General features: G+C 34.5%; 3 long non-coding RNA genes across 3 annotated transcripts in view; 1 reads left to right on the forward strand and 2 right to left on the reverse strand.

Annotated features, from left to right (window-relative positions):
* Window positions 1-883: 883 nt before the first annotated feature.
* LOC112651648 (uncharacterized) lies at window positions 884-14,144 on the reverse strand. The gene is made up of 3 exons (XR_003130939.3): window positions 14,121-14,144; window positions 1,124-1,212; window positions 884-1,012 (listed from the first exon to the last, which is right to left on the reverse strand). It is a non-coding gene; the product is annotated as an uncharacterized LOC112651648 (long non-coding RNA).
* On the reverse strand, window positions 13,055-14,114 carry LOC112651647 (uncharacterized). The gene is made up of 2 exons (XR_003130938.3): window positions 13,906-14,114; window positions 13,055-13,243 (listed from the first exon to the last, which is right to left on the reverse strand). It is a non-coding gene; the product is annotated as an uncharacterized LOC112651647 (long non-coding RNA).
* Window positions 14,145-14,186: 42 nt separating the features above from the next.
* Window positions 14,187-21,671, forward strand: part of LOC112651482 (uncharacterized) — a 37,877-nt gene continuing 30,392 nt past the window's right edge. Inside the window, exon 1 of the long non-coding RNA XR_003130833.2 lies at window positions 14,187-14,280. This is a non-coding gene — a long non-coding RNA (uncharacterized LOC112651482). The remainder of the gene's footprint in view (window positions 14,281-21,671) is intronic.

Consider the following 21,671-nt stretch of genomic DNA (forward strand, 5'->3'; position numbering starts at 1 on the left):
TGCTTCTACTCTCAACATACTTGTTGTAATGTCCATAGTGGAAGGATTAATAAATATTTTTCCTAATAGCATGTGACTGTTTCTGATGGATTAAGTTACTTTGACAAGATCTATGAATGCATATCAATTGACATATTTAGACCTTGCTGTATTCATTATTATAACACTATATTGTTTAATATATGCCAAAAGATTACTAGTAATATCATTGTTATACTTCTTTGTGCTTAAAAATGAACCATAGGCAATTTTGTCAAATGTTATTATGCTAGACTCATTAACCTTTTAAAGATTCTTTTTTAATTTTCAATTTTTATTTATTTTTTAAGTAATTGCCACACCGAACATGGGGCTCAAACTCATAACCTCGAGATCAAGAGTCCATGCTCTACCGACTGAGCCAGCTAGGTACTTCTAGACCCATTTATCCTCTAAAAAGTAGGCCAAGATAATGAAGGACTTGTGTCTCCACCTCATTTTGTGTGCGTTTTTAGAACATTGCTTCATTGGATGTGTGCTTATCAGTATGATAGTAATGGCTGCATATTTAGGTGATATGTATAAATATGTTCCACTAGTCCCGTTTTGAGCCTGAATAGTCTAATTTATTGTTAAATTTATTTTTTAAACTTTCCCTTTTTAATTATATACTTTCGAGGAATATAATTTCACTTAAAATTTAAAAATTCAAAAGTTAGTACAAAAGCACACCAAATTTAACTCAATCATAAACATAAGAAACAGACAAGAAACAACTAAAACTAAATTTTCTGCTGTCACTCTTTGAGTTTATTGGGGTTCAGTATCATTGAATGTATACAGGATATTGGCCAATTTGTCATTATCATCACTAGTAAAGAAATAAATATTTACTGAGCACCTACCATGTGCTAGGACTGTGCTTCACACTGGAATAAAAAAGAACAGTCTAGATTCTCATCATGATTTTAATTTAAACATCGTGTCACCTTTAAACTATCTCCACAGATTATTGAACAGAGATTTTCATAGGCTAAAAGGAAATAAAAATATATATAAGCCAGTGCTTTTAATATAAAATAAGCTCTGCACACTAGTATTTTTTAAGGGTATAGTATAGAACAGAAAAAAGAGGTATATTTACTTCCATGTTAATATTTTCCTTTTTCTCGGCACAGGTAATTAGAAATTTTTCTTAAACATGAGAGGAGTTTCCTCCTTCACATCAAAATGCTGTTGAGAGAAAAGAAGTCATATTAGTTTGAGTGATAAGACAAGAAAGATAATAGAGATGATTAAATGATGACATTTGCCGAGACTTGACTGCACTGTTACGCTGCATGATTTAACCTACACTTAACACAGTTATGAGGTAAATACACAAATTTGAACTCATCCAAAAACAAAAGTGCTTTAACTAACATATTAAGTTTCGCTGATCCTAAAAGAACAACAGGATTTATTCCAGTGTTGTTCATTATAGGTTTGTGCTGAAGGGGAGAGGTGGCCAGACCTGTCAGGGGAGGACTTGTTTGGTCTCTTTGTGTGGTATTTATAGCCTGGTCTGGTTAATGTCAATCTTCACTTTATTGGTATTCTCTTAAATCCTGAAATTTTACCCAGACTTTTCCTTATAAGCCAAGTCTTCTCATAGAAAACTCTATGTATATTTTCAGCAATATAAAAGATTCCTGCCTTTTTCTTCACAATTTTTTTCTTATTTGCCCTTTTATTGTGATGCTTGGTATAAATTCATCAAAATCTCAAGTTCAATTTGAGTATTTGCTATTTATATACATGTGTGCTTTTTTTCCATTCTGTAGAAACAAAAATAAACAAAAATCCTTTTTCAGAGTCACAAAGACTGAGTCTTTTCTGATAGCCATTGTTGGTAATGGAAGTGCAAAAACCAATCAATCAACTCCTAGGGAGTTGAGAGTTTATGAGCAATGGCTTCTATATTAGAGACAGGTATTCCATTCTCCACTGGGTTGTGAAAAAAAACAACAACGAATAATTCATAATATACAGGATGAAAAATAAAATCATATTTTGTTCACCTGAGCCTTTGACATTTATCTAAGTCTTTTTAAGCATTTCTTTTTAAAAATAAATAGCTGGCACACTTTTAATCCCTAATGGGTTCCTTAACTATCATTCCAATAGCACTTTTTCTCTTCTACTGGTCTTATTTTGTATCATGATGAGATAATTGCTAAGAAAGCAAAGATTGTATGAATCTTTATACATTAGTAGGAGAAAAAGTACAAATAAGTAATCTAACATGGAAATCTAATATTGATATATATTCTACCTATGTCACTTATTTAATGTTGATATTATATTGGTATCTTTTTCTCAAAAAATACAGGGGACAGATATTTTTTAGGAATATAGTAAGCAGAAATTGAAGATGATTTCTTCCAGTAACACTGCTTCAACCACCAAAAATGAGCCTGCATTAAAGGCAGTGCAGTTCTATGAAGTTGATTATCATATGTGACAACAACAGTACAAAATATATGTTTTTAATGTAATTTATTTGACAGAAAGAGAAAGAATGCACAAGAGCACAAGCAGGGGGAATGGTAGGCAGAGGGAGAGGGAGAAGCTGGCTTTCTGCAGAGTAGGGAGCCTGATGTGGGACTTCATCCCCAGGACTCTGGGATCATGACCTGAGCAGAGGACACATGCTTAACCAACTGAGCCACTCAGATGCCCCCAAAATATGTGTTGTAGAAGTTGCTGAGCAAGTGGTGGGTGAAGGCTAAGAAAAAAAGTTATTATGAAAATATGTCTTATTTAATTCACTATGGTAACAAATAGCCATAAGATGTTTAAAGATACTTCTATTTCAAATCTTAAGCATACAGGAACTGTAATAACATCTTTAAAGATTATATGGACAAAGAAAGTTTTCATATTCTGAGTAAAATATAACAAAGGATTTGTTTTTATAGCATGATCACCTCCAACACTTTTTTGTTTTCCTTTTTCCTAAGTTTTAAAGTCACTCTCTGTGAATTCTTAGTTCTTGTGCCTGAGTTTTTATAGCTATTCATATTTTTACTGATGAAACAAATCATTATATTATTTTCTAATTTTTAATGGTTAAATTTGTATTTTTCATGTCCTTTAATGTTTTAAGTCACAAATTATATTTTATAAAGTCAATGAGTTAATGAAGGGAGTTTCCAGTAGATTGATTTGTAGCCTCCCTGGCTTTTTATGGGTAGAGGCATATTATCATTTTAAGATTCATCATTATTACTTATGCATTCAACAATAAGAATTTTTACTATAATTGTCTTTATGATCCTAAAAATAAATATCTTCTTACTGATTAATTTTAATATGAACCCTACATACCTCTTCTTCAGTGACTCAGATATAAGTGCAATATTTGCCTATCTTTTCCCGTCCACTTCTGCTAATTGTTAATACATTTTGTAATTTTCTTTCCTCTGACCAAAGCAGTTCTGTGAGCCACTCTTTACTTCTGATCCCCCAATCATTTTTATGCCAAATGCCATGTTTTTGTGTATGTTTTTCTTAAATGTTGTACATATGGGTGTGGTAAAAATACCTAAATTGGCATTTAATCTATGATTACTTTATCCTAACTCTATTACATTTACTCTTCTACCAACCAGACAGTAAGTTATTACTGGTTTAAAGATCTTCCTTTTCATATCGTGTCTGATAACTCCATATACAGACCAATTCTTGTCTGTTGTCCAACATACAACATGTCAAGTATTGCAAATATACATTGTTTATAAAAAAGCCTTCCTGATCCAAATATTTACAATGAAGTTCTTAACAATAAACTCTCCTGTTGCATTTTAATATAAATTGCTTTATTTTTAAAATATCTTTTCAGAAGCCTGTAAATTGAACCACATTCCTAGTTGGAAATCCCACGTAAGTAAGCTTTAATGTAAAAGAGCCAAAATAAAATTTTAGAGAAGAGTGGTTAGTTGTTCCCATGTTACAAACCTCATAGCTATTATAAGAGGTCCTAAGCTCTAAATGATGTATGAATAAACTATAATTATATATATATTTTATATATATATAGATATATATCAAATTCAAAGGATGTAAATACTTTCATGATTGACAAAATTGAAGTTTATTGAAGACATTATACATTCTAACTAGTTTGGGATATTGTATGTTTTCTCAACTAATATGCACTGAGAACTTCACAGGATTAAATGGGATTTTTTAAATTATTATTTTAAGAAAAAGGTCTTTTCTTTTAAAAAGTGTGGGAACTACTAATTTTCAGTTCATATGGTTGATACAATGTACCTGAAAATAGATTTTTACTGATGAGCAAACCAATTGCTAATCTCCCAAGTTCAAAGACACTGCTGTAGGAACCATGCTCTGCTTTGGAAATCCAGCTTTAGCTGCAGAGATCAATAGTGTGCAGCGTTGGTTTTCACACTCTCCATAGCACAACATTTGGACCTAGAAGCTCTGGTTACAGAAACTGGTGTACTTGGTGAATGACTTTAAACCTCTGGTCTGAGAGATTCTTGGAATTTCTTTCTTTCTTTCTTCCTTCCTTTTTTTTTTTTTTTTTTTTTTTTTTAAGTCTCTTTCCCTGGGATTGCAACTTGTCTGTCTAGGTACAGCCCTGGCGGCTTGGGAAACTTCCTGCCTGTCTACAGCTCTGCTATCACGTTTGAAGTGGTGTCTTGGTGTGTCAATGAGCAGAGCAGTCTGTAAAAAACAAATTTGTTTGCAAACAATGTTTTTAAAATCTTTCAAAGCACTTCAAAGAACACTTTGGTTTCCAAAGCCTTTGAACTAACACCATTTCAGAATAAGAATGAATTTTACATTATTAACATTACATAAAATTTCAAAAAATGCCTTTATAAAAATCAGCTCAAATGTTTGTTGAAATATTATCAAGTCTTACATCTAGTAACATCTAAGTCGTTATGGGTTTCATTGAGTGGAAAGCTGAATCCTAATACAAAGAAATATATATAATAGTCTAAAATATTAATTTTGGATGTATGACTCACACTGTATCACTGACTTTAATGATAAAAGAATTTCAAAACATCAAGTGTGACACTTTTGGATTAAATTTAACCTTTAGAAAGACAGTGTGACAAAACCTGGCATAATTAATTGTATTGTATCATTGTTTGCAAGTCTGCCTTTCTTTAAAGTTCACTTTTCCACATATAATTGTTTACATAAAAGCCTTTTATAAATTTTTCCCTTCTTTAAAAATTTTATTTTTACGTAATCTCCACACCCAAAATGGGGCTCACACAACCCCAAGATCAAGAGTCACATGCTCTATGGACTGAGCCAGCCAGACATCCCTAAACTATTTCTTAATATGATTGGAAATCTACCATCATTCTTTTGTCTTGAAAACACTTCTCCTGCATCTCTTTGCCTGACATCTATTTTTTCCTGAGGAACCAGCTGTTACCTTTAAATCTTTATTACATCTCTGTATCAATGAAACTACAAACTTCGCTGCTCCCATCTATGTGCAGGTTTTGAAACTCCTCTAAATCAAGTACAACTATTAGCTCTGTTTCTGTCAAGTCCCGAGAGTTGAGGGAAAAAATGATTACAGGTCAGGGGGAAAAAAAAGACTAAAACTAACCTGGAATTTTATTTCAGCTGAAAATTATCCTTGATATTTGCCAACCAATCTGTCCATTGAAAACATTTACTTTTTTCTAGTGCTCATGGACACTAAACCTCCTTTCTTTTGGAAGGGTATGACCTGATACTTCTGCTCAAAATCCTTATTTCCTGGAACTTCCTTGTTGCTCCTGGAAACCCATGTCATTCATTCTGTCTCTCACAGGCTGGATGCATTTTAATTTTTAAAAGGTCTTCAAAAATTGATTTATGTTTTCATTATGGAAATATTTCTTGTGGTTGAGTGGAAAATAGAATGACTATGATATAAAGGAAATGGACAAGGGAGTCTAAGAAAGGGGAATAAAAGTTTAATGTACATCTTTCTTCTCTACAACCCTTTCTTTTACAATGTACCTTATTTGCATCTATTTCCTGGAAGGCAGAGTTACCATCTCCTACTGCTTTTATTTGTTTCTTAATTGCTAGGGCCACCTGATGTGGGTGAGGGGTAGAACTCCTAGTGGAAGGAAGAGTAAATACATGGAAAGTTTTTTTTTTTTTTTTTTTTTAATATTTTATGATTGTTATCTAGCTCTGTTTCCTAAAATCCAAATTCTTATTGCTTAAATATGTTAATATCTAAGGCAGGAATAAAAACTTCTTGGAATTCAGAAGTAAAAGTCCATATATAAATACATTTTTTAGCAATGCTCAGAAGTGTTTAAGACTTTCTCTGTGTGATGTTAAACTCCATGGCCAGGTGGATCATAAACATATTTCTTCCCACTCATCCATATGATTTTTTGAAGTTTTGACTGAACTGAAGGTAAGAACTGAAAGCTTTGACATCTTGTTGATGGAGGCTACAACCAAAGGTCTAGTCCAAACCCTAAGGATTTAATTAAAGGCTTAATTAAATATGACTGTTTTCCTCCATTGCTTTTCAGAAGAATATGGAGAAGACTGTATTTTAGATATGGAAAGCAGCCTCAAGATAATCCAAACTTTCCATTTTACAAATGAAGAAAAGATGGACATTCTAGAGCTCTTTAGATATTCTGACTGAGCAGAACTCAGTGATTTTTTTTTCTACTCTACTGCAAAGTTTCTGTATTCTAGACACTTAATCATTTATCTAGATAATTAAAAGTAGTTTTTCAGCTGGCTTGCTTTTCCCTGATCTCCCCCTCTATACTTCATTTGACAAATGACTTTCAGATTAATAGTCCAACATTAGTTTTAGCATGCCACTTTGTTACCCTACCTCTTTTAATGATACAGCAGTGTCAAAGAAACACTTCTTTCCTAGTAAGATGCTCTGTTCCAAAGCTTGTTCACATCCTACTTCCTCTGAGATGCCTTCCTCACCAGTTCATGGTGACATGTCCTCAGGATTTATTGCTCAACCCAATTCCAAACAAATTATAATTGGGTAATAAATGAAAAGATGCTGTTATATAAACTGTAATATACTTTATATGCTATTGTGATGATCATTTCCTTGGTATTCTCCACAATGCCTTATATGGAAATATATGCAGAATAAGTGGTCATTTAAATATATGATACATTAATTAATATATATGATTTGTGATACTATAGATTGTCATGACAACATGATGATGAGTGATGATGGAGGAGAAAACATAAACATAAATTAATAAATATAACACCAGCATAACTGAAAAGTTGTTCTTGAACATCACCCACTTGCTTTTTTCGTGCTTCTTCCCATTTTTCTGCTACTCAATGGCCTCATTCTACTCCAGCAGCCCCCATGAGTTAGCTCTGCAGACTCCCAACTGGACTGTTCATAAGAAAAGCATGGCTTCATGTCCTCACTGCCTCTAAGCTCTATCAAAATCTATCCATCCTGTTCTAGTTCTTGGTTTTGAGAGTTAACCATTGGTGTTCTTCCCTGCTTACCTACCTAAGATCTAATGAAAACAGTTCTGCAAGAGTTTACCTAATGCAACTGCCTGGCATTTTAGGTGTAATTACTGAAACACTATTCCAGAGAAGGCCTTCTTATGTTCAGTTCTTCAGTTCCTTCAGTTCTTTCACTTACCTTCTGAAGCTACTCTCTTTGATTTCATCCAAAAGCATAGCTAAGTGAAACAAAACTGGAATAGAAATGGAAAAATTGGGACACCTGGGTAGCTCATCAGTTGAGCGTCTGCCTTTGGCTCAAGTCATGATCCCAGAGTCCTGGGATCGAATTCCATATTGGTCTCCTTGCGGGGAGCCTGCTTCTCCCTCTGCCTATGTTTCTGCCTCTCTCTCTCTCTGTATCTCTCATGAATAAATAAAATCTTAAAAAAAAAAAAGAAATGGAAAAATTGTCAGACTTCCCTTCTAATGAAACTTTTGACAAGATAGCTTCCCAGAGAAAATATTTTCAAGCTTCAGTGATTGGACATATTTTATGTTTTAATAAAAATAATTCTAGAACACACACATACAAACATGGTTGAAAGCCTTCAAATTAACTTAATGGGAGTCATAAATCTAAAATATGATGCAGGTGAACAAATAAAGAATACTACAGACACTTCAACTTATTGCCTAAAGTGAATTTAATAGAAATTCCTGAAGTAAATATGGTAGTGACTACATAAAATAATTCAGAATAACTAAAGAGACTTTGTAAAGGAATGGAAGAAAATTTATTTATTATAACATATAAATTAGCTAAAGGGGAAAACCTGAATAGAGATCAAAAGAAAAATTAAGTTATCATAAATTTTGTAGAAAAGTTAGGAAAGGCAGAGGAATTTGAAAAATTCACATAAATATTGAGTACATGAAAAAATACTAAACTACTAATGTTTTATTTATATCTTTAAAAGGCAAACACCAAAATGATAATACTTAATTTTGGCAAAAGTGAGATGAAATTAATAATTTCATTGACTTTAGAGATGTGGTGATAGCAAATTTTCTAGGAAACAATTGGGAAATATAGATCAAGACATTTGAAATAGTCACAATGTTTTATCCAGTAACCCACTTGTTTTCCCAAGAACATTGCCAAAGATTTAGTCAGGAATTTATGTTTAAGATCACTCACTTTTATGTAGAGCTATTTATAATGGAAACGACCCAACAATAATGTTCATGAATTGGAGAATGATTCAAATTCATCCACAAAGTGAAAACATTATGGAGCAATTAAAAATTATATTTAAACAAATATTTAATTATATAAGGCAATATTCATAATGATGCTATAGATATAGCATGGTTTCAGTCTTATTAAATAAGTAACATATAACATTTATGTTTATGTAAATATCGTCTTTAGAATAATTGGAAAGAGTACACTATCAACCCAACTTCTTTCTAGAAGAACTGCAAATAATCTCAAATTCTTTACATTTTTTCTATATTTCATTTCCTTATTATAATTAATCAATATTACTATTTTTGTAAAGTTTTAAGAGATAGAAGTTAGTGCCATTATTTTAAGTGACTCTTCTGACCATCTTTACTCAAGCAATTTATATTGGCTGAAGCTTATTATGCCTGGTCTTATTTCAAGTACGTATTTATGGAAACAGGAATGCCACAAGAAAGCGTCACCTGTAACAAATTAAGAATATGCAAATTTGGGAGAAATCCCTGGGTGGCTCAGCGGTTTAGCCGTTGGACCAGGGTGTGATCCTGGAGACCCAGGATCGAGTCCCACATCGGGCTCCCTGCACGGAGCCTGCTTCTCCCTCTGCCTGTGTCTCTGCCTCCCTCTCTCTCTGGGTCTATCATGAATAATAAATAAAATCTTTAAAAAAAGAATATGCAAATTTTGAACTGTTATTTGCCAAATTTAAATATACTAAAAATGTAATCAAGATTTGTTTTGTTTTAAGATTTTATTTATTGGGATCCCTGGGTGGCGCAGCGGTTTAGCGCCTGCCTTCGGCCCAGGGTGTGATCCTGAAGACCCAGGATCGAATCCCCACGTCGGGCTCCCGGTGCGTGGAGCCTGCTTCTCCCTCTGCCCGTGTCTCTGCCTCTCTCTCTCTGTGTGACTATCATAAATAAATAAAAAATTTTTTAAAAAGATTTTATTTATTTATTCATGAGAGACACAGAGAGAGAGAGAGAGAGAGGCAGAGACACGGGCAGAAGGAGAAGCAGGGCTCATGCAGGGAGCCTGACGTGGGACTCCATCCCGGGTCTCCAGGATCACACCCTGGGCTGAAGGCGGCGCTAAACCACTGAGCCACTGGAGCTGCCCTGTAATCAGGATTTGATCTTTCTCCATAAAGATCTTTTCTACCAACTTACTAATATAATTTCATTTTCTAATAAACAGTGCATTTTCTCTTATCAGTACAGTCTAAATCAGGAATTTAGTAAGAATTCAGGAATTATATAACTTACAGTTGCAACTATTTGGGTTCAGTTACAACAAACTTATTTGATTCTCATTGGTGAAATCTTACTTGTCTACCCAAATAGTAATACTTTGGAATTTATTTTCCCTGGACAGCTGATTCTGTTTCTACTTTTTACTTTTTTGGGGATACAGTAACGGCTGTGAAATTTCTTTATAAAGAAACTGCAAAATATATCTTGAAGTTGTTTTGCTTTTTTGTTTTTTGTCTGTTTGTTTTGTTGTTTTTCTTAGGTTGCCTGTTTATTTGATTGGTTCATTGATAGTACAAAGAAAGACTCTCTACTACTTTGTGTCTCTGACTTGACAATGTCAGGAAGAGGGCAAAATTCTGATGTATTTATTTATTTTTTTGCCCTGTTTTCTCAACTAGGAGAAACAAAAGTCATGCTTACTTCACTAGTCTCTAATCCCTGATAGGAGACAGCAGTTACAAATGCTAATTCTTTTCACTTTAGTTCCATGGGGCAGAATGAGCTGGTAAAATGTTTATATAGGCTAGTAAATATCCCTTATACTGTTCTTGCTTTAATCACAAAGTTCTTTGTGGTCAAGTATCATGTTTTCTAGTGGTTCTGGATAGTACCTCATATAAAGTGAGCATTTATTAATGATAATGATATTTTAATACACATGAAATGTGAAATGCCCATAAAGACAGATACCTCTTTTGTATGGCATTACCCTGGTCATTTCCTAAATAGCATAGAAAAATAAAATGGCATAGATTCTTTTTAAAGAAACCAAATTATTTGCCTTGTACTCTCCCCTTCTTTGAGTAGTAAAAATCAAACCAATGCAACATGTGCTGTGTGAACCACAAGGGTGTAATCCCATGTCATAAGAATTTTTAAATGTTCACTATTTGAACTGGCTTTCAGTATTAAGGCTGTATTCATAAAAAAAGTACACTCTTTATGTTGATATTTTGCAGACTTATTCATAAAAAGTAAAACTGTATCCAAAATGAATTACTGTTGCCGGCTGTTTTTCTATTCAACCGTCTTTTTTTAATCATCTTTTCATTGCTCATTGAGGGACTTTGCCTATAAAATTTTAAGAAGTTACATTTGAAATAGGTACATACACTAGAACTAGCCTCTTAAATAGGATTTAATGTAACTATTGATAGCATAATGTGTAGTAATAAAAGTACAGTTCTTACTGCAACACTACCATATTTGCATCATTTCATATCCTATGCATGCTTTGTGTAAAATTTACTTACAAGTACCACAGCAGTCAATTCTTTTGTAGATAATTTAAGAATTACATTGCTGGTAAAATACTATTGCAGATTTTTATTGTTATTTATAAACATCTACATTTAGTTATAGTTTTATATTACTGAGAAATACAGTTTTTAGAAGATATATGTATACTAATAGGTCAATATTCAAAATTATAGTATGTTTTGGGTCAAGAATATAGAAGTGATAATTGGCTTCCCTATTAAGTAGCCAAGATACCAAGTGAATGAACAAGAAATAGTAGATGACATTATAGAACATTAATTTAAAACATGGCAAGGTAGATACATTTTATCATATTGAGTTATTTAAACAAAACTTTTCTCCACATCTATATCATTTTGGTTTTATAGCGTGCATCTATATTCATTTTTTTTAATTTTTAATTATTTATGATAATCACACAGAGAGAGAGAGGCAGAGACATAGGCAGAGGGAGAAGCAGGCTCCATGCACCAGGAGCCCGACGTGGGATTCGATTCCGGGTCTCCAGGATCGCGCCCTGGGCCAAAGGCAGGCACTAAACCGCTGTGCCACCCAGGGTCCCTAAATTCATTTTTTAAAGGACTTTTTAAAAAATGTGCCATTAGTATGCTTAATTTGCAGCCCCATCCCAAAAGCCAGATGTTTCTTGTTCAACCTACAATTTTAACCTTTATTCACATTCACATACATGATTTTAATTGACAGCACATATATTTCTCCTTTACCAAATCATTTTGATGCCAAATTATGCCAAATCATTTTGATGCCAAATTATGCCAAATCATTTTGATGCCAAATTATACAACAAGTGATAGATTTGACATCTCAGGAAATGAAAAGTAACTAAAGTTCTTAAAGTCAAAACAATCCTTAAAGCAACAGACAAAACTGAAGAATTCACACTACACAACTTCAAGATGTACTACAAACTTTAATAATCAAGATAGTGTGGCAGAAGGATAGATGCATATATCAAATGGCACATTATAGGAACTTTCGAAACTGACACATAGGAATATGATTAATGAATTTATTATTAAAACTAAAGTTTTTCGGAGCAGCTTAAGTGTCACAGCAACACTGAGGGGAAGGTACTGTCATTACTCACTTGTACCCCTGCCACACACATACAGATGCAAAGCATCACTTTATTACCAATATTCCCTGCCCAAGTGGCACATTTGTTGGAACTGATGAACCTATATCAAATTACCTAAGGTCTACAGTTTTCTCTTGGTGTTGAACATTGTAAGAGTTTGGACAAATATAAAATGACATGTGGGAGAACTGGCAAAATCCAAATAAACTCTGTATTTTAGCTCTTGGAATGTCTCAGTAATAATTTCTTAATTTTGATAAATGTTCCAAGGTGTATAGGATGTTGACATTAGGGGAAGCTGAGCAAAGGGTATGTAAGATACATGAAACAAATAACATCAGGATGTTGGGGCTTTTTTAATCTGGGTGAAAATATATAAAATCATATTTTTCCTTAAAATTCCTTTTGAAGGCAGCAATAACATTTAATAATTGAAATACAATACAGGAAAATAAATTGTAAATACTAACAGAAGTTTACATGGTCTGAGCAATTTTATACTTTTCTGGTATACAATGTGAAAGTATTCAAACGAATGAGTCTTAATAATAGTTGTTTTTAAAGGCATATATTGATTTTAATAAATCAAAATAGAACTTGCCAAGAAATGATGATTTGACTAATTATTTGAATTGTCAGAAAGAACTTGCCCTTTACACAATCACCCAAAATATGAATTCATTTAAAACAAATTCCAGTGCACACCTGGAAGGAGACAGTTTTCCTAAATTTTATTTTTCCAAGCTTCGTAGGTGGAAATGTAATTAGCAGCTAAAGCTGTAGACACTTCAGTTATGGCGGAGTCTTCAACAGGAAGAGGGGTTAAGAAGTTAAACCACAGTAACAATGATGCATCAGTGAAAGGCATGTTCCTTTTCATGCGTATGCTTTAAACTAGAAAACCTGTCATTTGAAAGAATAGATGTTCTTTGAGTCATGGGTGGCAATGTAAGTCGCAAGCTTATCCTGACTTTTTAGCCTGAAGCTGAAGTCTTGATTCTCATTCTGACTACTCCCCTGCAGCGTTCTGGTGTGCTCCAGTAAGAGATGCCATGGGGATTATCAGCCAGCAATTACAAACTTTCTTCCGTGTAGGTTCCTGATTTTTAAGTCGACTGACTTGTAATTTTAACTTTTTCCTATTGCTATCTTTAATCTCAGTTAAGATGGAATTCACAGTAGTCAAAATTAAAAACAAAACAAGACAGGTTTTGAACTGAATTTGAAAAACATCATGCCTGTTGTTATACACTGGTATCAAGGAGATTGTGAGGAGGAATAAACATACAGACATATACACAAAGGTTCTGAGGTTGTGTTTTGGTTTTCCATAACTACAGTGTTGCAACTACTAGATAAAATCCTAGGCAGGCATTGGAAGACTTGATCCAGGGGAGTGGAGTTAAAGGGAAGAAGTTTGGATCGGGTTCAGACATGTTTGAAAGGCTGCATGAGTACCTGGAGATCCAGAGTAAAGGGGACAAAATGTGACCCATCCTACAACTATATGAAAATGTTACAGAGTTAAAACATGAAGTTGGGCACTAAGCTCAATGTTTATTTACTTGCCAAAGTCAGCCTGCAGCCTGGGATTTACTCTTGTCTTCTCAGGAAGTGTTTTGAGAGCTAAAGTGAAATCTCATTGGAGAAATTTCTTGAGGTTGAGACTGTGCATTCTGCTCAGGCCCTCTGCTAAGCACAGGGTCTTGGCCTCCCCTTCCAAGTCCTAGATGGAGCCTGCCCCAAGTGTGAAGCTCCAATCCATCCCAGAAGAACTTACCCAACCTTGCCTTGAAACTCGAACTCCTGGAATCCCAGGAGGTCATACCTTCTGTGACATCTGCATGATTCTCTACTATTCTTTGGATTGCCCAACTCTAACTTTTGCCCATAATCCTGATCCGGAGGCAAGCTCGCTGATCTGTCTCCACAACTAGGTGGTAAGCTGCTTGCTATGTTCCCTCGCCTGCTGTATAGAGAAGAATAAACACATTTTGGTGACTTCTAAGCAGTGTCCACCTCAAACAAACAAACGATCAGAAAATGATAAGTGCCTGAAAATTATGGAGCTAATTACAAGAGATTAATGTATGGAAGAGTAATGAGTTTCTTTATGTTTAGATGGTGTGGGGAAGCTGTCGTGGAGGGAATGACCTTGAAACTGACAGCTTCAGGGATGCCTGGGTGGCTCAGTGGTTTAGCACCCACCTTCGACCCAGGGCATGATCTTGGAGTCCCGGGATCGATTCCCACATCGGCTCCCTGCATAGAGCCTGCTTCTCCCTCTGCCTGTGTCTCTGTCTCTCTCTCTGTGTGTCTCTCATGAATAAATAAAATGAAAGAAAGAAGAAAGAAAAAAAGAAAGAAAGAAAGAAAGAAAGAAAGAAAGAAAGAAAGAAAGAAAGAAAGAAAGAAACTGACAGCTTCAGAAAGGTTCTCCCTGAAAGGAGCATTGCAGGCAGAAGGGACAGCTGGTACAAAGGCCTCTAGTTGAAAGAGGTGGCTTATTGAACAACTCAAGAAGGCCAGAGTGTCTGCAGAGGTGTAGTTGGAGACATGGGCAGGAAAGTATGATGTGGGACTCTGCAGGAGGATATGGAGTTCTAAATGCAATAGAAAGTCACTGGAGTTTTAGCATGGTCATGGCATAATCTTATTTTTCTATTGAAGGGCTCACTCTGGATTTTAGAGGATAGGACACAGGGGCCTAGAAGCCAAGTTCAGAAGGTTGTGCATTAACCCAGGAGAAGCAAGGTGTATGGACTCTTCCAAGAGAGGCAGAAGTTTGCCTATGGGACCCTCCTTTCTTGACTTTGCATAGGTGACGAAGCCCCATCCTGATTGGCACATTCCTTCTTTAGATATACTGTCTTTCATCAGGTTAAAGCCAGGTCTTGCTAGGTTCTTTTTAAGATGTTTTTGAAAATATCTGCTTTGTTCCATCATATCTTAATTTATAGCTTGACTTTCAGAGAGCAAATTTATGTTCTAATTCTCAGAAGACAACTACCCCATGTACTGCATAGACTATCAACTCCAAGTATGAATAAACTTGCTAAAAAGCTCTTAAGAGTAATTAAAATATTTATGGAAGCAGAAGAGTCAAAAATATTGAGAAAAAAAAAAAAAAAAAAACAAGAACCAAAAGGTCTTTCCAGGCTCCTCTTACATAGTTTCACCATACAGTACACTCAATAACACTTAAATTATAACATCCTAAGAGTTATTGGAGTCCTTGGAGCTACTTAGCTTTACTAGTAATATCATCGTAGATTTATGTAAAAACTTTCATAAAGACCTAGAACCTTAAACTTAGTCATCATTTCCTACTTCACTCAGCCATCTCCCACTAGAACTTTTATTAGGTTCTAGTGTCCCTCATATGCTTCAGAAAAGGTGGAAGAGAGACAATTACATAAGAAACGATCCCTTCCCTGGTGAAGACACTGTCTACCAAGGAAGGCAGACCTAGAGCCAAATAGAATAGAGATAGAATAGAATAGAATGGATCACTGCTAACTCAAACAATGTTTTTGTGCTATTGAAAAAGAAAAAGCCTTGGGCAGCCTGGGTGGCTCAGCGGTTTAGCACCGCCTTCAGCCCAGGGTGTAATCCTGGAGACCCGGGATCGAGTCCCACGTTGGGCTCCCTGCATGGAGCCTGCTTCTCCCTCTGCCTGTGTCTCTGCCTCTCTCTCTCTCTGTGTCTCTCATGAATAAATAAATAAAATATTTAAAGAAAGAAGAAAAACCTTTATGAAAATAATTTACTTTCATCTACCAGAATATTCTGGTAATATATAGACATCTTTGAAACAAAGATTTACTGCCATCTACATGAAGTTTGTCTAAATAAATGCATAAATACACTGGTCTAAATAAATACTCAGCACCCTCTGTGTTAACACTCATCCTGCACAACTGTACACAAAAGTCCTGGTTAGTATGTTGGTACTAAAGGAGCCCAGGAGAAGAGGGAAAGGAGGACAGAGGGGAAGAAGGAGAAACTGATAGGCCAAGTAATACTTCACGGAGAATGCAGAGCTGACTCAAGTCTGACCATCTTAAGCAAAACATCTTCAAACAGTTTTTAAGATCTGCAGAAGACATGAACAGGCAGTTCTCCAAAGAAGACCTAAACGTGGCCAACAGGCATAGGAAAAAATGCTCCACATCACTTGTCATCCGGGAAATACAATCAAAATCACAATGAGTTACTATTTCACACTAGTGAGAATGGCTAAAATTAATAAGACATAAAACAACAAATGTTGGCGAGAATGTGGAGAAAAAGGAACTCCCTTACACTGTTGGTGGGAATGAAAGCTGGTACAGCCACCGCAGAAAACAATATGGAGGTTCCTCAAGAAGTTAAAAATAGAGCTACCCTACAACTACTGGTTATTTACCCCAAATATATAGATGTAGTGAAATGAAGGGGCACCCGCACCCTAATGTGGATAGCAGCAATGTCCACAATAGCCAAACTGTGGAAGGAGCCACGATGTCCTTCAACAGATGAATGGATAGAGAAGATGTGTTTTATTTATACAATGGAATATTACTCAGCCATTAAAAAGGATGAATATCATTTACATGGATGGAACTGGAGAGTATTAGGCTGAATTAAATAAGTCAGTAGAAGAAAGACAATTATCAGATGGTTTCACTCATATGTGGAATAGAAGAAATAGGGGAGGAGAGAAGGAGGGAAAACTGAATGGGGAAAAATCAGGAAGGAAGACAAACCATAAGAGATTCTCAACTCTAGGAAACATACTATTGCTGGAGAAGAGAGGTGGATGGGGGGATGGGGTAACTGGGTGAGGGGCATTAAGAGGGCATGTGATATGATGAGGACTGGGTGTTATACTAGCTGGCAAAATGAATTTAAATTAAAAGATTAATTAATTTAATTTAAAAGGATCTACATATATTTATAGCACTTCTTTGTGCTAGGTAAAAAAAATAAAATCTCATTCTGCAGAAGGAAACACTGGACATGGAGAAATCCATTTGCTTGTGCCTTACTACAAGGTCAAAGCCAGACTCCCAGTCTTCCGACATTTCATCACTTACCTTCCCACTTGACTGTGCTGTAGTTCTCATTTCTTTATAGTCTCAAAATTAATATAATATATTAATTTTCAAATATTAACTTTTCAAATATAAACACCAATGATTCCAAGGCAGACCATCCTTAACTCCTAGGACTGTGTAATTTCATAATATGAAAATCAGAGTACTCAACATTCTTTTACTCCATCAGGGTCAGTACCTCGCCCACCTCTCATCCACCCCCAAGAGTCCTGGCATTACTGAACCCCTGCTCCCTCACTTGCCAAGGCACCAGGGCCTGCATCTCCTTTCATCGCTGTACTGGTGGTGCCTCTGGTATCCTTCATGTGGAAGAAGAAAAAAAAATGCTTTCAACTATTTTTAGATAAAGAGTTAAACATGAACAGTTCTCAGAAGTGAAATGCTGGCTTTCCAGAACAGTAGCAAAACAGCAGTGGAAATGAGTACAAAAAAAGAAAACATCAATAATATTTAATAAAATAATGAATAATGAATTAATAATAATACTATTTAATTTAATAATTAAATTTATAATTTAATTAAATTAAATAATTAATTTAAATAATGAATTATTTTAATAATGAATTAAAATAATACTAGTAACCCCAGTTTTCAAATACACTGGAAGCAGATGACATTTCCACCTGATTGTAAACTTCTGGATTTAAAGATCCCCATGAAGGGAGATATCTCTAGGATTACTTTTGGACAGAACCAAAAAGAGATATGAATGCTTAAAGATAAATTAAAGAAGGTCTATATGTTTGCTTGTTTATTCATTTTCTGATTTATTTCTCTTTGCCTGGCATTCTGAATAATCTCAATTTCAAAGACAATTAAATATTTAAAATCACTACTGTTCAATAAACAAATTCCATTTATACCTGTTCAAAAGTGAAATTTAGAAATGATGGACAAATTTTTATTTCAATGGGCAGGTATCCTATTCTAAACATTTTGGACAAATATTTTTTCTAGTCTAATTTTCTGTAGGTATAACAATTGGTCATTTCATTTTCCTCTTCTGGTTATAACGCTTAAAAAAAGTCACTTGTTAAAAAAGTCACTTGTTATTTTGATCCACCTCTTCCCCCAGCACTCAGCATTCTCTCTCTCTCTCTCTCTCTCTCTCACACACACACACACACACACACACACACACAGGCACACACATACGCGCTAGGCTGAATATCTCAAGTGAAGGGGAGAAATTTACCTACAAAGTTTTAAAAAGTAAGCTGTGATACAGCACTAATATCAGCTTCTCTGCTCATTTTCTATAATTTCCCTTAAATTAATATCTCTCTGTCATTTCTTTCCTACCTTTCTATGCAAAACTAACCCTTCACTCAAAATAGCTATTCACATATTTCTATTTGATTATTCAGGAGTGTTAATTTTATACCTAATACTGAAAACTTTCCATGAAGCATTTAAGAAGGATATTTTGTCATTCAATTTAAAAAAGTGATTGTAGGGGATCCCTGGGTGGCTCAGCGGTTTAGCGCCTGCTTTTGGCCCAGAGTGTGATCCTGGAGTCCTGGGATCGAGTCCCACATCGGGCTTTTTGCATGGAGCCTGCTTCTCTCTCTGCTGTGTCTCTGCCTTTCTCTCTCTCTCTCTCATGAATAAATAAATAAAATCTTTTTTAAAAAAGTGATTGTATGCCAGATATGTTCAAGAACAGTGTACTCCGTCTGACTTACCCCAATTGCTTGTATGTTTTCCAAAGAGATATTTTCTGTGGTGAGAGCAAAGGTGAGGTGATTATGATTTGGCTTTGTTTTTTCATTTTGTTCATTTGCTGCTTTGTACTCTTGACAAACAGTATGCAGTCAATTGAATTGTAAGAAATTAGGATATGTTCCTTAAAATGTAAACAAGAAAACAAGATTCATGTTTGTTGTTCTGCTAGTTTGCCAATGACAGGCAGAAGGTTGGCTTTGGGGGCACCTGGGTCATTTAGTGGTTGAGCATCTGCCTTTGGCTTAGGTCATGATCCTGGGGTCCTGGGATTGAATCTCGCATCAGGGTCCCCACAGGGAGCCTGCTTCTCCCTTTACCTATGTCTCTGCCTCTGTATCTCTCATGAATAAATAAATAAAATCTTAAAAAAAATAGAAAGTTGGCTTTGTCACAGATTACTGACTTCTTTTGTAGATATATTGGTTTTTTTGAAGGGGCGTGTACAATTTTAAGTGTAATTACACTATTATGTAAGTCTCGGCCATGGCAGGTTAGAAAGTGAAACTATTTCATAACTTGTTTGATAATTACTAAGCCTGAAGATGTATCTTATTTGGGCACTAAATCAAGAGTATTAACTTGTCATGATTAGATTATCCAAATGCAAAATATGTGCTACAGTTGAAATTGCTTTTTGAAGATACACACATACACACACACATACATGCACACGCATATATCCTGAACTCTAAAGCCTTAAGAAATTTAACTAAAGTTAGGTAAACTGATAGGTCAAGTAATACAAGTGTAAAGTGTCAGACTACATAAGAAGTTACTTAAAATATTCTTCATAAAAAAAAAATATTCTTCATAATGAGAATGCTTGGATTATGTGAATATGAACATAGACTTCTCAATTAAGTATATTTGTTGATACACAATAATACCTTGACACCAATACTTCACATTTGTTTGGACCTTTTTATTTTTTTTTATTTTTTATTTTTGGACCTTTTTAATCTTAAAAACATTTCACATCTATTATATCCCTTTATATGTAATTGTATTCAATGTAAAGTTTCCATTGCAATGATTGTTAAACTGCAAATAATTTAAAGAAATAATCTGTATAGGTGCATTTCAAATAAAGCATTTAAAACTATTTCCTATATGCAATACAGAAATGTTTGTATTAAAATTGATTTCTGAGACATTCGTCAATTGTACATGTACACACACAAAAGAGAAATATTATAATTTAGGTTATACTTAGGCAAGATGAAGAACTGAAGAAAAGATCAGAGTAAATAATAGAAAAAATATATTTAGAACTCGTAACATCCATTCCCAAATTTGCAGTGAACTAACAAGTAAGTTGGAGTTATGTGGACCAAGAAACTGTTGGCATGTTTTACTTTCTAAATATTGTGGTCAGGCAATATCCCAGACCAATTAAATCACAATTTCAGGGGGGAGAGCAAGCACAATATAATTTGAAACTAGTCAGGTGATTCCAATGAAGTTTGAACACTGTGATGTGACACAATGACATGACAGTATTATTTTGGTGATCACTATCACAGTTACAGAATAATATGCATATATTAAGGTTCTATTCAAGAGATACCTTCTTTATTTTAAAACTCTCTACTTTTAAGAAATCTTAAATTGGACTTCTGTGAAAAAAATAGCATATGCAAATCACTGACTGGATTATATTTTGTCATGTAAAATAGAATTCAGTTATGCTCTAATACAATGGAAACATAAGGTTTACAATCCACCAGCCCTAACTATTATAAGTTCACAATAGATTCTGAGTTATGGAGGATTATCTAAAAGAATAAATACCCTATGAAACCAAAAGGAAATAGTTTTAAAAATGCAAAGCAAAATTCATTTACATATATGTACTTTAAAATTTTTAATGTTTTGACTGTTAGTAAACAGAAACCTTAGTCTCTGTGGGAAAAAAAATTCATAACTGTTTTTAATTATCTTGAGGTAGAGTTTTAAAACAGAATTAAAAATTGATTCTATACTTCTATTTAAAACAAATACCTCATCTCTGATATTCTTCATCCTCATTTTTGACCTGAGTCACATATTTCAGTCCGTCCTTTACCCAGAGTCATAAATTCTAAAAGAACATTACATTACTGTCAATCATGGGGGAAGCAAAAGCAGGAGACCAATGAGCTTTGCATGACCTCAGTATCTTAGTAAGCCAATGAAAATATTAAAAGACTGGCTTCTACAATGTTCTGGGAGTGAATGTCAGCACTGTGGAGTTCCATCACCTGCCAAATTTTTAAAAAGAGCACCAGAATATGGTCCAGAAAACTGTTGACTAGTACATTAATTTGTAGGGCTATTGTACCCCAGGCATAAGTATAGATTTTTTATTATGAACTATAATAACAATGACATTTAATCATATCTTCATTTACATTCTGGCTCAGCTTCTGGAAACAACATCCATCCCACTTTCACGATATTTTGACTACAATTGATTATTGGCACCATTATCAATATAAACTGTGACCGAAGGAGTCTATCAGATGCAC

This window comes from Canis lupus, chromosome 4 (assembly GCF_003254725.2).
Source record: "Canis lupus dingo isolate Sandy chromosome 4, ASM325472v2, whole genome shotgun sequence".
Taxonomy (NCBI): Eukaryota; Metazoa; Chordata; class Mammalia; order Carnivora; family Canidae; genus Canis; species Canis lupus.